The sequence below is a fragment of the Ruditapes philippinarum genome, unplaced genomic scaffold (assembly GCF_026571515.1).
Source record: "Ruditapes philippinarum isolate M1 unplaced genomic scaffold, ASM2657151v2 ctg2190_1_1_1_1, whole genome shotgun sequence".
Lineage (NCBI taxonomy): Eukaryota > Metazoa > Mollusca > Bivalvia > Venerida > Veneridae > Ruditapes > Ruditapes philippinarum.
This window is the reverse complement of record NW_026857520.1, coordinates 23,133-37,837: the sequence shown is the minus strand read 5'-3', so window position 1 is coordinate 37,837 and position 14,705 is coordinate 23,133.

The window sequence follows — 14,705 nt, the reverse complement described above, 5'->3', positions numbered from 1 at the left end:
TCAATGTGACACTTCCGTGCCATTCCATGAAAAGCGGCGTATGGTCCCCAAGTAATAAAAAGCGTGTGCCCTAAACGAGAAAACAATGGGCGGAACTAAATAAAATGGAATTTTGAAAGGGGATCAGAGGTTATGAAGCCTGCGTATCACAGATAAGACGTCAACAGACAAATTTAAAAAGCAGGCAACATATCCTAAGGGTGAGTAGGAATATTGAAACCACCCAACTAGAAAATGCCGAAACGTTGAAACTAAAAATACCAAGTTATTTATACTTTAAATAATATTACTTAATAAAATCTGCGCACGCAGGTATACATTAAAGGAGAAGAAAACGTGCAAAAAAGGACAGATTTTCTTGACCACGCGCCGTTATTTTGCATGTTTTGTAATGTGCGTTACTCAGGGCGCAATGTAAAAACAGCAATGCAATGACGGTCCGTTAATTTAATTTTAAAAAAATAACCGTAGAAAGAATGTCACAATAATAGTTTCTATATATAAAATATAGATAACGAATAGCAGAATTACTTATTTAGACGGTTACTTTTATGAAGGAATAGCCCTAATGTAATTTTGTTCGTGCATTAACATCTATGCAAGCCGGAAATGGTGCATTAAGCTTCTATAAAAAAGACTGGCGAAACGTATGATAAAACTAGGAAACTTAAAGCAGCAACCTCCATCTCCTGCTAATTTCAAGACATTTTCGAAAATGTATTTAAAGTAAAATACAAAATGTATTATGAAGTAACAAAGAAAATTATTTACACATACAACTTAAGTAAATTAACAAAATGAGGTCAAAATATGCGGAAATAGGATTTTCTTACGCAGTAGAAATATCGTAACAATACTACAAAATCGGTCATTAAAGCTGAATTTACATTGGAATTATTACTTTTATCTTGAATCATTTTATTATTCTTACAATCTCAATACATATGTATCTGATAACAGATATATTTCTGATTTGACGTATGGACATAAGAGAATATTGATTCCTACTTATTTATTTTATTTGAACGTATTTTGATAAAATGTCTTTAAATGTTTTGTATCATATTAAAACACATATTTGCTTGAATATAAAGATTTTTTTTAAACCATAAAGCTTCTTTTTAAATTCAACTTCATCAACGTTTTATTGCACAATAAAATGCTGTAAATTGTGAGACAATACAATATAAACATTTAATGACCTTTATATATTACAGTTGTCAGACAGATAACACAGCTTGTTCTGTCGGTTTAATATTACAATTATTGTGAACAATCCAGTCATGGGCGTTCAGTTCCACGCTGAATTCATCCTAAAATATCCATAATATATTTTCCTTCTTCTAATGAGTAATGACTACACAAAATTGCTTTGAAGCTGCCACTCGAAAAGTTCAGTTTTCTCATTAAAGGTGTCAGAATGACAAAGATGCGCAAAAACAGGCGATAGTGAGTTTATTGCATGAACATCAGTCACCTTAGATCGAATGACTGTGTGTCGTTGCTATTTAATATTGGAAACACTAGTTTAGGGGGTTAGGGTTGACAAGAAATGACAAAATGCTTTATAACAAAACTTAAATCGTAAATAATATATGTAAAAGTGCAGGGTAAATGGAAAAATGAATGCACACTATAGACTAGGGATCAGTAAATGAAATATCTCCTAATGAACCTGTCAGTTACAAATTTAAATTCTAAATTTTTCAGTGAAAAAATTGCACAGTATTTTAAAGTTTTTCAAAGTGCACTAGTATATTACATATAATGAAAATCGGAAGCATCCCTAAAAAGACATTTGTCTGAAATTTAACACACTTTAACTTTTGTTACTTTCTTACACTAGATGGTATGAATCAAAATTTCTCTGTCAGTTTTGCCACGTTACATTACAATTTACATTGCATTACAGATTAACATTACTTGTTTTATACTTCAATCGTATTTTATCTTACGGACGGCAATAATTTTAATTTCACATAACTTTTCATTTTACTTGTCTGACAGTTGATTACTCATTTCACATAACTTTTCAGTTCACTTTTCTGACAGCTGATTACTACTTTTGACAAGATACATTGGTTGACAAAATGCGAACACGCCAATTTATTTATTGCATCTTCAATGCTAATAATACGTTATCTCATGCTACCATCTAACAAACACATTCATTTCCAAATATATTCACGATAGAATTACTTTAAGGAAACATAAACGCACAGAAGATTGACATAATTGTTTCAAATGACATTGCAATTTCGTGGTGATCAAACAGAGATTGTTCGTGGTTAGTTGTTTTTATATTTTAAACATGCATTTTGAAAGGAGAATTCTGTAGAAAATTATTGCTATTAGCAGAACACACTCCTTGTTACCAAGTGCTTGCAAATTTCCCAATTTTAATAATTCCAATTAAAGCCATATTTAAACGGTATTTGCATTGCGTCTTTATTTGGGAGTTCAGGCATGTGACCATGAAAAAACATGCAACAATAATGGATGAACTTCTGTGCAACTGAATCAGCAAGTCTTTTATAATCATAATTATTGATAATTCTAATCTTGAATAGCATTTAATTATTTAAATATCTATGGCCATATCTTATACAATATTATATATTGCATTATCACCGAGACTGCATGTAATCGCTAAGTTGATTATAAAGATTAATCAGCAACGTGTGCCATGGAAATGCTATGACAACAGTCTATGCATTGTTTGTTTAATTGATCTAATTACAATAAAAAGCTATTTTGCAAGATATTGACAAAAAAGACCACGTCTGAATTCTTACAGTTATCTCATCTTTTGGTTTATATGGGAAAACGAATATGTGATTTGATAATAAGCTAATTATTTCATATCCAGATTTTTCAGGTATACACATGTATGTATATTACACCTACAATAATGACTACTTCATACTCCCGATTAGGTTTTATTCAACACACATCTTAGAAATATTTAATGCACAAGGTCGGACTTTCAAACTGATTTTCCCTTAGACTTACATTATGAAAAATGGTCCCTAAATCAACCTAAAAATTTAGTTTTCGTGCTAAAGAGGTGATTTTTCTATGAGAAATGCCCTACCCATAAAATTCATATTGTTTTATAAGGGTAGTCAACCAAATAGTTTTTTTGCAATATGACATCAAAAAGGATTACAATCATTGTTATTGAAATTTTCTCCTGTCACAGGATTGACATACTTTTTAATGCAAATATCCAAGTGACATATTATCCTAGATACTTATGAACTACTTTATTTTCTCAAGAAAACAGTGTAGTGTTAGTTTTCATTCTCACAAACATCAAACTTTCATCCAATCACCTGATGTCCCATTGAACCTAACGGTTTCCATGCACATTCTTTCAGCCAATCGCTGGCCATGTTACAATACGAAATTCCAACCATAATACCAGTAGCATAGTCAGAAAGATACTTAACTTCCTTAAAAGGTTGGCGACTATGCAATTGTTGTCTCTTAAGACGTTACATCAAGGAATTGTGTACTCTTTTGATGTTACATCTAGCAAAAATGCCTAGTCACAATCCTCTTGAATGAAAAAGGTCTTCACAATCTCAGTCCTCTTTCATAAACAAACCTTTCCCTAAAAAGTTGTTTAGTTTCGACAAGTTCGGATTGTTCTGATTAGAATGAAGCCGTAAAAGAGGTGTTAATTAAACGAGTCACGTTTAAATGAACTATAAATGAACCAATCACCGAAATGTCAGAAGTCCACTGACGTACGAGATTCATAAGAAGTTGCGCTAATAGATCAATACGGACAGTATTAAACAGAAGATGCCCCATAACACAAATGTATCTAATCAACTAGATACTGTGATTTTTATTGCTATACAGAGCAAAGATGAAAGCAAAATTGAGGTAACCCTCATTAATAAGTAGAACACTCCGAAACAGAGATAACAAAATAAAACAACAGTTTAAACGGACTCAATTTATATATATTTCTTTAAAGTGAAGAACATGTTGCAAAAGGATACACATTATCGTTGGGCTTAATCAAAACTAAATGAAAAAGTCTAAAGAATTTATAAAGGACAAGATTTCCAGGAATGAAAAAAAACGAGTTCCGTACAATTAAACGTCCACTGTATGAATCAGAAAATGAAGCCATTGAATTCAAGTCCGTCTTACATTTTCTAATGGAACATCTAAAATTACTAAAATCACATTAAATAAATTAACTATTAACGATCTATTTTACGATGCAATTAAACCTGATATTGGGATTTAAATAGAAGATAGTTAAATTTAATGAGATTTGAAAATCTAAAATAGACGTTAGATATATTTGTTTTTGTCAAATTTAAACCTTTAATGTATTCTGTAGTTTATAAACAAAAAAGGAATATGTATATAGTACCTTATATTTGCATTCAAACTATCGTAAACATACCTTCTAAATTGCAAGTTTTGTATGAAGTCTAAAATACTTGTGTAACTTTACAAGACCTGTAAAATCATCAATGTCAGTTCATATTATCACTGTAGTAATAGGTCAAATTCCTAATTTAAATATTTAAGGAAATCAAAATCGCAATAACTGAAGTCATTTACGATTATCCCAATTTTTTTATATATATTTTTTAAATTAATTTCTTTTGTCATGTTCTAGTGCAATGTCTGATATACTTTGATACTTTAGTAGTAAAATTGAAGACCATCGATTTCTGTGCGAAGTAATAAAAACATTATTTGGAGTTTGGGGTTTAATGGTGACATTTCATTACGTAAATGATAAATATATTAACTACGTCATATCTGAAATAAAAGAACTAAAGTGTTACACATTTTTGAATACATAAAAGGCCATAGAATATAAAATTTATAACAAAGCTGCTGTCAAATGACTGATGAACTGTTACAGTAATAACATTTCTGTTATGGAAATCTCCTTGTGGGTGCTTGAATAAGGTCACTGGTTTCAAACCACTTACCCCTCTCTGTAAAACAATTATTTTTGTAACTATCAATGTCTTAGGACTAAAAAGTAATGACAACTTCAATTGTTTCTCATGCAAAAGAATCTTTAAGACTAAAACGAAAATCAACAATAACTTTTTACAGTCTACTATCAACATAACAAATGAGTAGGAAGTAACTATTTAAAGATGAAAGCTACGTTGGTGTCAACTGTTATGCATCATTTTATTTCCTTTAAAATACGCAATGTTATTACGTCAGATTCAATCTGGCCAATTGATCTGACCAATCGAAGAAAAGCGTGAAACAATTCAAAGTATTGTTCGTTCATAAAGAACCACCAGGAATCATGCTTTATCACAGCATGTCATCTTTAAGTCAATATTAATCCTTCCATAAATCCACCGAGGCACTTCTGCAGCCTACATGAAATACTGAAGGGATCAAAATAAATTTTGTAATTGACAAAACACTTCCGTGATCAAGCAAAAACCTCGGAGGTGCAATTTGGAGACATTCAATATTGTAGATAAAATATGAAAAAATGCCAAGACTATTTAAAATTGTTATAACTCAATCAAACTATTCGAATTCACTCTTTCCAGCCAAGTTACAAATATTAATCTTTTGCGTCCGTACTTCTGCAGCAAATAAACGAGACTATCAAATGAGACAAAGTAACTTCTGACAGCACATCAATTAGATTTGTCATGAACAGTTTTAATTTTGATTTATTGATCTTCTAATTTCTAAAAGATTAACATATTCAATAAAAAAATCAAATTGTGTCACTTCTAAGTCTTATTAAAAAATTGTCACGTGTGTAATCGAAAAAGAAAGATTGAATATATGGAATTTGTCCAAAAAAAAAAGGGTTAAACATTTTATTCTTCAGTTCAATAAATGATTCTTTGCACAGCACATCATTAAAACAAATTCTAGTCGAGTGTTACTCTTATGTTAAAGGAAGGTATATCTAAACATGTGTTTGAAACGTTTTGTATTTTTCGTCGCTGTAGATATCAAAACCGATCAACAATCTACAATGTAATGTAAAAAGACAATTGACCATTGTTCTAATTTGACAAATATCTAATACTATTATTAAACTGACCTCTCTGGTGTCATTTAAATAAAATGATGATTGAGATAAACTTCAACCTCGAGTAACATTCATCTGTACATATAAATATATCGGTCATACATGACAAAATTATTTGATGATATCAATTGACGTAATGTAATTGTGGTGTATCACTAAGGACAACGTTAATTTTGATCATTGACTTAATAGTATTGTGTCGTACAAATAAGAGCACATTTACATCACATTTTGATTTGCATAATATAAGTGTACATATCAACGGGATTGGCCAAACGTAATAATGTAACATTACCTTGGTCAATCGCAACATTCCTCATTTTGAATATGTTAAATATTAACCGAGATTTTTATAGACTTGCTGGGTTGTAGGGGTGTTGCGTTCATTGAACGCCGCCTTCTTGCTTATCTTGTTTATCATATTTTAATCATTTTATTTAAGATTATAAAACGTTTAGGTAGCCTCTTATGATTATTGAAACTAATAAAACTATTAAAGATAACAGATAAAAATAAATGAAAATAGTGTTTGTTTATTAAGACGTACAATACATTTTGCAATAATTTAAATATATTTTTATCGACAAAATATTGAACATTAATCGTTATATTGACCGTATTTTTGTACTGCAATATTTTGTATATCTATAAATAATTACGACAGTGAAATGTGATGTAAAATGGAAACATATAGAATATATGAAGTATAAGCATGCAATGCAAGTTTATCAATCTGTTGAAATTTTCTGAATTGTCAATCTTAAAGTTAAGTTAAAGTTGTCCATGACATATCTATATGGTGTGCCGTCTAAAGCTACTTTGTCTCATTTGTAAGTCTCGATTATTTGTTGCAGAAGCACGAAAGCAAAATATAAATTTATGTTGCATGAATTGGGCATTTATGGGGAAAAAGAGTAAATTCAAATGGTTTGATTGAGTGATAACAATTATAACAGTCTAGATATTTTAACTAATGACATATTTTTACAATTAAAAATGAACATCTAATTACCGGGATTTCATATAAATGACGTAACAGCTTGGGTTAAAAAAGTTTTTAGTTCTCGCACAATTGTTTATTCGTTAATGAGTACACAAACATTTTAGGAACTGCCAAATTAAAGGTCTGAAGACTGCTCATTATAGATTTCGGAATGACAAATATGCACCTCATCTGATGTAATGAAATTGCTTCATTGTCAGTTACCTTGGATACAACCTTGGATACAATTATTATAGAAAGACTTGAATGACGATGCTATTTAATAATGTATTTTGTTATTTTTGCGCTAAAGGGGACACATAGAGCACAATGAGTTGAGGCGATGAACAAGATATTAAGTTGAAATCTTCAAAAACGTTTTAAGGAAATACATGTACAACAAGCTGTATGTGATAAAACTCAAATTTGGAGAGCTAATAAAATGCAACATATTTTATTTCGTTTTCCAGAAATCGAAACTTAATGTTTGTTTTCTAACATATATCAATAGATAATGTTCCTATTAGAACACTCTGTAAGTCATTACCGATACTATTAAATAAAGAAAACATTTGTTAAGTACGAATTTGCAGAAACAAAGATGCGATTATGAATATTTGTACACGGAATTATTATTGTAATGACATTGATGGACAAATCAATAGAAGGAATAGAAATGGTAATGAATATCATCGTTAATTGAATTAATTTGCCTATTTCCATGTTGCCTACATTCATGCTACAATTGATATTTGCAAACAGTCAAATAAAACAAATAACCTTTACCAAACCTTAGAATAAATTTAGCTTGTGGGTACATTTTCAGTACAATTGAAATATTGTCTGATAAATGACCCAAAACACCCAGATGTTTGCGATTACATTACATAGAGTCAAATCTTTATATTATATTCAAATTTCTAAAATGGTTGCATGTTGTTTGGGGTTGTTTCGTCCCAGCTAAACGATAAATAAAAAAGATTACCAAATGCAAATCAAAACCTCAAAAATCTAAAACAAGCTGCGCTACTATATTTGACAATCTCATTTAATTTCAAAATGCATAGAAATCATATCATCTTGAATCTAAAAATATCTTAGTTTCATGCCATTTCAAATTTACATTAATTTCTAAATTAAGTTCACGACAGAAATCCTTCAACAAAGCTTAATCACAGATAGGATTGACTTAAAAATTGTGACATTGCCATTCCCTGTGATCAAACAGAGCTGGTTTATTACGTTTCATTTTCAAAACTTTTTTTCTTGTTTTACTCCAAGAAGACGAAAATATTATTGTTAGCAGCAGTAAAAACGACATTTGTTACAGGGAACTATTTTTTTTTCATCCTATTTGAAATTCCAATTATTCAAATTGTTGTCATTTCAAAGCGTTGACATTATAATTGTTGTAGTCATTTATTATTGCTTTCTGGCATCTCCACGTTTATAAATTGTTTAATTTATGCATAGACCAAGTTGGCAAGACAGATTCAAGTCTTTCAGAAAAAGATATCATCATTCAAAGCAGATACATGCTTCACAACAATGCCACTGCTAATTAAACATTTTGCATTACTATAGACGGTCCAATACCAGTACTGGATTCTGCAGACTTAACAAAACATAACTTTTTAATATTTATAAGAATCTTTAAACAATTTTCTATCACACAGCTCGTTGCCTTGACAATATTATCTGTTGTTTGAACATTAAGGATTCCCGTTAATTTGTTGACGGCTCAGGTATTTGGATGAATTAGTAGTAATTCTAATTAAATCTCTATAGAAACGGCACATGCTTACCTCTCTTAATTAATTTGATTGTATCATTTATACATGTACAAAACTGTTCATTGTATTTAATTTCATATCGCCTACACAGTCATTCTGTCTCAAGAAGATTTTACAAGTTAATCTTTATCAGTTTGTTTAAAGAATGGCGAAGTCGTGTACTTATAAAGATATAGTTCTAACGATTTGGCGTTTCTTGTATGATTACATCCAATTGATAACGCAAGAAATGTTTTTAAGAAAAGAACAATAAAGATTGATATTTCGGTAAATGCATGCTACATAGTGCAAGTTATAGTCTAAGTAAAGAACGTAAACAAGCCTGACGACCATGCAAATATTGTGTAGCCGAATTGTTTTTATTAAATTCCAGTAAGAAATTGTGTAGTTCGAGATGTCTAGATAAAGTCGAACAGTAACCGTACTCTCGAGAGGAACATTTCTTTATAATTTAATAAACGAGACAATGTTTGAATAATGTCTTATCCCAATATAAATGAGAGCGGTCACGTGAGTAAGATATCTGCCTCCCAAACCAGGGATCGAAGGCTCGGACCTTATTTTGCCTACGGTTATATTTCACAAAATGGCAACACTACTGGTTAATTCAAGAGGGTGATTTAATATATTTAAACTTGTCGTCAAATATAACCTTGGCGCTATTTAAAGACGATATAGCGGTATATACACGTATATTTGATAAAATACTATATACTAAAAACATTTCGTCAGTGGCGATTTCTAATTCCATCGCTTAAGCATTTATTTTAAAGGTCCTTTCGTTAAAAATGCAAAGTACTGATTGAGTGTTCAAATTTTAAGCCACCAAAGAGCTAAAGACGAAAAATGCTTCTGCAAAATTCATACAACAAAAAATAAAGAACTAATCTTACTTTTTTGGTCTTTAGGTTTGCTATGAAATGCAAAAATAACTTAAAAATATTACCTGTCTCAAAGGATTTAGTATAATTTGAATGATCTCTTTTCTGTCTGTGAAGTAATCCAGGTCGCTTAATACTGTCAAAATTCTCAATTGTATGACTAAACTTTCCTTTTAGATATTCTGCTTTTAATATCAAAGACACAAAAGTCACTCCTACATAAACTAGAAATAATGTCACAAAAATATATCTACGAACTTCGAATTTCGTTTTATTCCTTATGGAGAATGTATTCTTAGCCATTGCTGTTAGGTTTTGAACTATTGTGACAATACAATCATTGTGTCAATGCAATGAGTGATATCAAATATTCTTGAATTTATCTAATCCTTCATCGAGAGAGCTTATATCTGTTGATGGTCTTCAATGAACGTGTCCCATTGATTCAAAGACATATTCTTGCCAAAGCTATACCTTTGTTATAGAAACTTTTCCAATACTCCAATCACTGTGACAGCTTTTCGTTTTAAGTATCTTCATTGCAATATTCTTATCCATCTAATGACCGATACAAGCTAAAGTCTACATGTTTGTAGAGGAAATGACATTCATTCAAATGAGAAATATTATCAGTTGACAAAACATATTTAGTTTTAAACATAAATTAAAAACACCTTTCTTGGCATTTACAATTTTACAACTTCAACGCACATTACTTGTTCATTAATTTAAAGCAGTCTTAAACAACTTTCTAAAAACCTATAATTTTGTTAAAAAAAAATAAGTACATGGCAGTATAAAGAAATCGGTGTTTCTTATGTTAATTATAGACTGATTTAAACAATATATTTCAGTGTTTCCTAGGCCATCTAGAACAAAGGGCATTAAATCAGACGACACAATATTTATGTTTTATGTTTTCACTATAATGTTTGCATATATGTTTGTCCATCCATTTTTGTTTTTCTTTTTGTTTTGTTTACATAAAAAGATACGTGATATTTTACTCTTATGATAGAAAGAACCACTTATGAATTGGGAATAGTATCGTAAAGTTACAACAGATTTTGCCCATAGGATTTCTTAAGATATTTTGTGAAGAAGATATTTACTGTAAGATTTCACTTAAGATAGAAATTTGTCGTAAAATAGTTTGTAAGAAAGGCTGCACTTAATGGTTTGCATGCAAATGTTCTACATCCAATGAAGATATTCATTAGAAGCTTACTTTGCGCAGATCAAAAGTGCAGGCCACTTTCCGAATAGCGACTAAACAAAATCATGCTTATTTTGTGTCGCAAAATAACTGGATAGAATTGCAGGTGCAATGTTTTTCATTTGAAACTTCTCTATTGATTATATGGGGGATTGAAAAACGCTCTAGCATTGATTATCACAAAAAAATACATACTTTAAAACATCAGTAACGGCAAGAATAGTGTTTTGCTATCAAGTGCTAATAATAGTCGAGACGAGCTGTTCTGACAATTGTCATTCCTTATCGCATTTCAAGTATCGTATGATTGTTACAATAAGGCAAGAAGTGATTGAACTGAATATGACCCATGCTGGCAAAAAGGTCAAGTATTAAAAGGTTTGATTCACGTTGTCTTTACTACTATGTTATCTGGCTCGAAATTAAATCGCGCGCTGCAGAATATGGTGTCAATATGATATTGTAAATATTTTACCTACCTTTGCTGAAAAATAAGGATGTTTAAAGTGCACTTAAAGTACTGGTTAAAGTATGCTGCGTTTTATTCCTGCAAGGATAAAATAGGTTATAAATAAAGTTGACTTCTTGAAATCTCCCAAAACTACAATAACGTTCCGTTTGCCAATTAATACCTTTTTATTTAGTTATCTATATGGTTTGACGAAACTTATGAAACGTAAGATATAATGTCTGATTTTCATTCCAAGTTACTTTTTTACAAAAGCCTAAATATTTCAAGCAAAATTCTTGGTACAAAAAATACAAACACCTTGCTTGCTGAAATTGTTCGTAAAAGTTTTAGTTGATTCAATTAAAAATCTTTAAAAGATTATGTTCACTTATTATATATCTTTGAAAATAACTGAATAAGACAGAACTGGCGAAGCTTAAAAACCTCTATGTCATTGCTGATTTAAGTGCAATGACTTACTGTAAAGTTTGTTGCCCTTTAACATATAATGCTTTTTAGAGAAGTCGGAAAACATTAAATGCGATCGACATTTGTTTCGAGGAAGTTAAGTTTGATTAGGGTTTACGTCGCATCAACACGTTATATATAGATCATGTGGCAATTTTCCAGCGTTACTGGTGAAGGAAGACCTCAGGTGCTCCTCTGTACATTATTTCAGGCACAACGTGGCACCTGAGAATACCACCGACGTTTCGTAAGCCAACTGGATAGCTTTCTTACACGTAGATTCCGACGATGGATTCAGCAGTTAGAGGCGAGTGGTATGAAGTCATCGACCTTAACCACTCGGCCACGGATGCTCCCAAGTAAATACTTGATTATATTTAGCTATGTAAATACAAGATATAATGTCATATTAAATGCGTTTTCGTGATATTTCAATAACATATAAAGAGATATATTATCTCTATTTATTCTTCATAATTTGCAATCGTGACTTTTTTAATAGCTAATAAAGAGACATATTACAGTGTATCTATCCTGTATTATTTGCAGCAAATTCCCAACAATAATGGTTTTTTATATTGTTACAATATCCAGACTATATTCTCATTTTGAGAATCACATCCAGTTAATTTTCAATCTTCTCAATGTACATATATTAGGAGGGCAACACACTTTAAAATAAGGAGTTGCACATCTCAATCGATTGGTAATGAGAAATTGGTAGTCGAGCTTTCATCAGTAAACTGCAATACCAGAACATGCTTTGCATTGTCTTTTAAAAACATATTGATGTATCGGTCTTATGTCAATATTTAGACATGATGTATCGGTCTTATGTCAATATTTAGACAATGTTACAACAGCGCAGAATACAATATGTAACTTCCTTTCCTGAGAAAATTGAAAACAAGAATGGATAGCTCTTATGGCAAATATATCGTTTGTTTTTTTTATTGTGCAAAGCATTCGATATAAAGTTGTATTCCCGTGAAAAGTGACACATTTATAAACAGTGAACTATATCATTCTGTAAGATGAGGTCATGGAAAATTATGTAGGGTCTCGGTATTTTTGTGTTGAGTCACAAAGGAAAAAAATATACTTTTTAACACTTTGTGGCACAAATATACATTCCGTTATTCTTTAAGGACAAACACCTCTATTTTTGGCCGATTTATCATGTATTCTTTAGGAAATAGATCTGCTGATCAAATATATTAGAATAATCATTGAAAACCACCAAGATTAGTACATACTAGGTTGGTCTTTTGGTGATTTCAACGGAGAAGAAAGTACATACAGATTTCCGATTATTTTAAAGAAATATTTGAAAATAAAATCGTATTCATTCTGTTTTTCAATTCAATTCCAAAACATACATAAAGACTACAAATTATTGTAAAAGAATAAGATTCACGTTCAACAAAGATACACTTCGTGAATTACTTCAAATTGCTGAATCAAATGAGACCATTCAACAATTGCATGATACAGGTCCATTTGTCGACAGAATATAACAGAAAGATTACTTTAATCTCAATAATCATCTATCACATGCTATCTCTTCATAAATATCAATTTCTTAATCACTTTCATTATAGAATAATTTCAATAAAAGTTTAATCACAAAGGAGATTGACATAACTACTATAAGAGACATTTCTATTTCGTGATCAAACAGAAAATGTTCGTGATGTTTTATTTGAAACCAATCCTTACTTTTCCAGGAAAAGGAAGGGAGGAAAACGATCGTCAACGCTGCTTTAAGCTCTTTGGTTCCCGGAACTCTGGTTTTTTTCTTTGAATCTATTAGTATCCTTCAGATTACCAGAAGATCAAACCTTTCTTCATTGGTCGTTTTTCTTCTTTGTGTATGGTATCGACAAATGGAAATGGGTTGAATCAAAGATTCTAGCGTTGGAGTTTACAGTGACAATAGTAAAATTATAAAAAAAACTTATGATTTAAATGACTAATTTTTTTAACTTTTAAAATGTCTTAGACGATATCTTATGTATAACATAACCTTCTAGGAAAAATCGCATTTCTAGATGTATGAGAAACTTCAATGCATTGAATAATACAACAAAATAGAGAAAATAAGAATCCCTAAAGAAAGCCAAACACGGCAAAATTGAAAATGTTGCAGGCTCGGTTTGATTTAGCCTATTCATGGACGGTACTGTACTGTCATATGGTCTAAAACATCGTTGAACTTCCATGTAAAAAAAATCATTTCAGTTACATGTTAGAGACACTTCAACTTATTAAGATATACGTTACCGGTTCACTAACCATTTACACTTGAATGGGCATAACGTCACATTTATTATGATATACGTTAAATATTATGTCACTGATATGTACATGAAATAATTATTTCATTTGAGGTGTAGTAGAAATGTCTTTTCATTGAAGTCCTCGATACGTATCATTTTATTAAGATCTATGTTAAATACTATTTCACTGAAATGTACATGAAATATTAATTTCAGTGTGGTGTTGTAGAAATGTCATTTCATTGAAATGTATGAGGCTCATCATTTCATTGTGATTAACGTTTTTATATTTTTTCAATATGCACTTGACTTATTTTTCATTAAGATGTATTTTGAATTTTAGTTCACTAAGTTGTATGTGAAAGAACATTTTATTAAGGTGCTTATTAAGGTGAACGAGAAGTTTCACTTTACTGAGATGCACAAGCAGAATTAATTTAGCCAAGAACAAAAATATTGTAACATGCATTAAGTTTTTCATAAAACTTTAATAGTAGCTCATTAGCAATTTAATATCTAATCTTACTTGTTTAAATAAGAAAGAACAAAGAGAAATTAGAAAAAAGAAGCAGAAACT